The sequence below is a fragment of the Brassica oleracea genome, chromosome C2 (assembly GCF_000695525.1).
Source record: "Brassica oleracea var. oleracea cultivar TO1000 chromosome C2, BOL, whole genome shotgun sequence".
Lineage (NCBI taxonomy): Eukaryota > Viridiplantae > Streptophyta > Magnoliopsida > Brassicales > Brassicaceae > Brassica > Brassica oleracea.
Genome location: NC_027749.1, coordinates 3,378,248 through 3,382,609, shown reverse-complemented (window position 1 = coordinate 3,382,609; position 4,362 = coordinate 3,378,248). Strand labels below are relative to the sequence as shown.

At 28.1% G+C, this 4,362-nt stretch overlaps 1 protein-coding gene across 1 annotated transcript in view; it reads right to left on the bottom strand.

Moving 5' to 3' along the window:
• LOC106319571 (DEAD-box ATP-dependent RNA helicase 46) overlaps nucleotides 1–344 on the bottom strand; it is a 4,020-nt gene extending 3,676 nt beyond the window's left edge. Inside the window, exon 1 of the mRNA XM_013757942.1 lies at nucleotides 199–344. The gene's annotated coding sequence lies outside the window, so the exon portion shown is untranslated. The remainder of the gene's footprint in view (nucleotides 1–198) is intronic.
• Between the last annotated feature and the right edge of the window lie 4,018 nt (nucleotides 345–4,362).

The following is a 4,362-nucleotide window of genomic DNA, read 5'->3' as shown; positions in this document are numbered from 1 at the left end:
AAAAAAAAAAAAAAAAAAAACAGATTCGAGCAGACAACAAGACGAAACACAAACAGAGACGGACAATCTACGACATAAGCTAGGGGAAACGATAAAATGCAGCTAAAATCCCCAAACGAAATGTCGGAAAATCGGATCCGGTGGGGGGGTTTCAGGACGAAGAACAAAACTGTAAAGAAGATTTTCGAGAGGACTTACTGCGATTTCACGGTCGGGAGAGAAAGATCGAAAAGGAGAGACCTTTGAGAGTATTCTACTCTCTCTCTCTCTCACTCACTCACTCACTCACTATGGAACAATACGCCAGAGAGGAGAAACGCGTGCCGGTTCGTTTCTAAAACTAACACTTTTTAAGGAAATATCTCTCCTTCTCTCAACACCTGAGCGGGCTTAGTTTTTGTGTTTGTTAACCTAATAATTAACTCGGCCCATATAATTAGGCCCATTTGTGTGTTACCCCTACTTTGTTGTGACTTTTTCTTTACAAGGCAACAGAAATAGGGCTTTTAATCAATTTTGAGAGTTAATTCAAAAGCTGATTTTAGTTGATTCAAAAAGATCTTGGTGTGCAGGAGGTGAAAGATCTGATCCTCTTTATCTCAACTAGGAAACAACCCCGGGAGTAAGGATGTTTAATTATTATATTTTTTATGTTTTATCTTATGTCATTTGTATAGTTTTTTTTTTACTATTCTTAAAAATTTTATAAGCTGTTTTTTAAAAAAAATAATTATATAAACTTATAAAAAGTTGTAAAAATAAAATGTGTATTATAATGTGCAAATATTATCTTGTGTGTAAACAAATAAAATAACTTTTGGGTAGCATTGCAAATTTAAATAACATAATTATCTTCAATGATTTTTTCCTTTTTCTTTGTGGCCGTTGTTTAACTTCTTCAGTTGCTCCTTCTATTGCATCTAGGTTGTCGTCTTCACTTTGTTTTAAATTCTTCGTTGTCAATCTCTTTTTTCTGGTTTTATTTTTTCTGGGAGTAGTAATCTCATCTTTTCCCCCGTACTCGTCCATCGTTTTGTTTATTTTTATAAGCTATATTAAAATTTTAAATGTAAGTTTCTTTATCTCTTCTATATATATATATATATAATATAAATACCTTATATTGATTATAACAACCTTTTATTTAAACCTTAAATCTATTGTAAATTTATTGTACCTCTTATATTTTAATTGGGGTGTATGTGATTCATGTAACAGTTAGTCCAGCTGAATTTGAATTATAATTAAAGTACGTGACTTTAACATTGAATTTGAAAACTTTCCCAATAAGTTTTTGTGACAAAAAAGAGATAATCACGTTATCACTTAAATCGTTGTATGATTCTTCTTGCATATATAGTAGTTTTAAATATCAGTTTAACTTTATACAATAAAGTTTAATAATTATTATAAGTATTAAACTTACGTGATATTTAATCAAATATGTTGCTGATTTACCCGTAATTTTGGTCATGTCTTTGTTGAATGTGATTAATAATGCAATATATGAGTTATCTTCAACAATAATTTCAAGTTTATATATGTATATTATGTTTGGTATTAATAATCATTTACCTATCAAAAGTTTTATAAAAAATTATATGTCCTCTGTTACCGTAATATGCTAATAATATCCGGTTTTGTGCATTTTTTGTAAACAAGTTTCCCATCCATTTTCTGAAGTATTTTAGCACAATGATTACAAGATATGTAATTCCAACCATTCTTTGAACTAATTTCAATAATTTTTTCTATTATGGTAAACTCTTTCTCCTGTTAAAATATAGTCCGCCAAGAAATTAAATTATTTATATAAGTATGTGTTTTAGAATATTTTAATGTCAAATGTTACTATTAAAAGAATTAATTATTTAGGTACCTCAAACAAATCTTTGGCAATAAAATCTATTATTTCTGATATTTTGACAATGTTGGCATTTGTTTTCCTTAAACTGCTTTCGCCTTTCACTTGTATTGGATGTGTTCTGTATTGATGAAAAATTAATTTTTTAAGGACCATGTATGATTTATTTATATTTATATTTTACATTTAAAGGTTACCTTGTTTTGAAAGATTGAATAATACTCAGGATCATCTTGATGTATTTTGGAAGCTGATATTGTGTTCAAGTAAAGATATCATATTATTCATGTAAGTAAGATTTTATTTTATTGTTAAAACTTAGTTATTTATTAATATAAATATGATTTTTTTAATTACAAAACCTAAATATGTTTTGGGATTTACACTTGTTATTATCAAAGTGACACCTGATGCTTCTTTATTTTTCATCATATCAACCTTATTGCCCCATATAGTAACACGCACTTTGCTTCCCCTGTAATATAGTTACAATGTGATATTATAAAATACTCTCCGTTTTTAATTGTAAGTAGTTTTGTTTAAAAGCAAAAATATTTAAAAAGCTGTAATTTGAAGAAAAAATATCATTTAATCAATTAATTCAACCAATTATAAAAAACCTAACATTATTTCATTGGTCACACAATATCCAATAAATGAAAAGATGCATTGAAATATGTAAACTACTTATATTGTGAAACAAATTCTTTTTACTAGAATTATTTACATTTGGAAACGGATGGATTAGGATTTGGAAAAAGATGCATTTGAAAAGTTTTTTGCTTAAGGATTAGGTAATTACGATCATAAAATAAATTTTTGTCAGCAATTTTTATAAGTTGATCATAATCACATAACCTATATTTTTCGTAATTTATTAATACACTCTCTTCTGATACATGAGTTATTGTTGAGTTTCCATTCAAACGTATAAGAAAAGAATGGTCTGAAATTTTACAACGTTTACCAGCCCTCCATTTTTCAAAATTATTGAAGATATATATTTTGCCTCCTAAAAGCTCCATAGAAAATTGATAAACATGACGTGTGTAGATTGATCCCATAATGGTTGATTCCTATATTAGGAAATTTTTTTAATTATAAATATATATACATATATAAATGTATTTTGAGGGAAAATATTAAAACATTACCTTTTCATCCAGTAGTAAGAAATTAAGGTTTATAATTTCATTACCATTCTTAGGATTTAGGATTGTTAACTTCCCGTAGTCTAATTACTCTTCCTATAATTTTTTGAACAAAACTTAGGTTCACCCCTAAGGTGAACCTTTAAATTCACCTCTCCTCTTATTTCCTATCAAAATGCCACATAGATTAATAATAAAATACATTATTTTTTAAAAAAAAATCTAAAATAATTCAAAAAAAATAATTACGCTCATTTTAATGACGCTAACGCCACTAACTAAACCCTAAATCTTAAATTCTAAATCCTAAACCTTAAATCTAAACCCTAAATTCTAAACCTAAACTCTAAACCCTAAACTCAAACCCTATATCTTAAACCCAAATCCTAAACTCTAAACCCAAACTGTAAACTCTAAACCCAAACCCAACACCTTAAACTCAAACCCTAAATCCTAAAACCAAACCTAGACTCTAAACCCAAATCTTAAACCCTAAAGAAACAACATCAACATTAACCCAAATCTTTATGATATAGGATTTGGGTTCAGGGTCTACGATTTGAGTTTAGGGTGTAGGGATTAGGTTTGGATATATGGTTTGAGTTTAGAGTCTATGATTTGGGTTTAGGATATAGGGTTTGGGTTTAGGGTTTAGGGTTTAGGATTTGGGTTTGGGTTTAGGGTTTACGGTTTGGGTTTAAGATTTAGGATTTGGGTTTAGGGTATAGATTTAAAGTTTAGGGTTTAGTTAGTGGCGTTAGTATCATTAAAATTGGCGTTATTATTTTTTTTCAATTATTTCATTTTTTTTTAAATAAAATTAATTTATTTTATTATTAATCTAGGTGGCATTTTGATTAGTAATAAGATGAGATGTGAATTTAAAGGTTCACCTTAGGGGTGAACCTAAGTCTTGTTCTTTTATAATACTGTGGAAATGGTTGGACGTATGAATAATTTTTTCTTAATACGTAGGAGTTGTATTAAATTTATCTTTCAAAATATATGGGTAATGAATACTTTAAAAAGCCTTATTATGTTTAATGAATCAAATAACGAAGACGTAAAGATAACAGACAAAAATTTATTTGCTTTGGGGATTATTATTTAATAAAAGCCTTAAAATTTATTTGCTTTGGTGATTATTATTTAATAAAAGCCTTTTTACTTTTTAGTTTCCTTTGTTTGCCACATAAGAGCAACTCCAATGAATAATTTTATAGTTAATTAGGTGATTTGAAAAGTTTGGAACCGTGTAACTACTTTTTTCATGGTCTAACGGAAGAATCTCTTACAGATTCTTTTTTTTTTTTTTTTAGAAGTTGAATGATTGTACGTGAAGCTGGC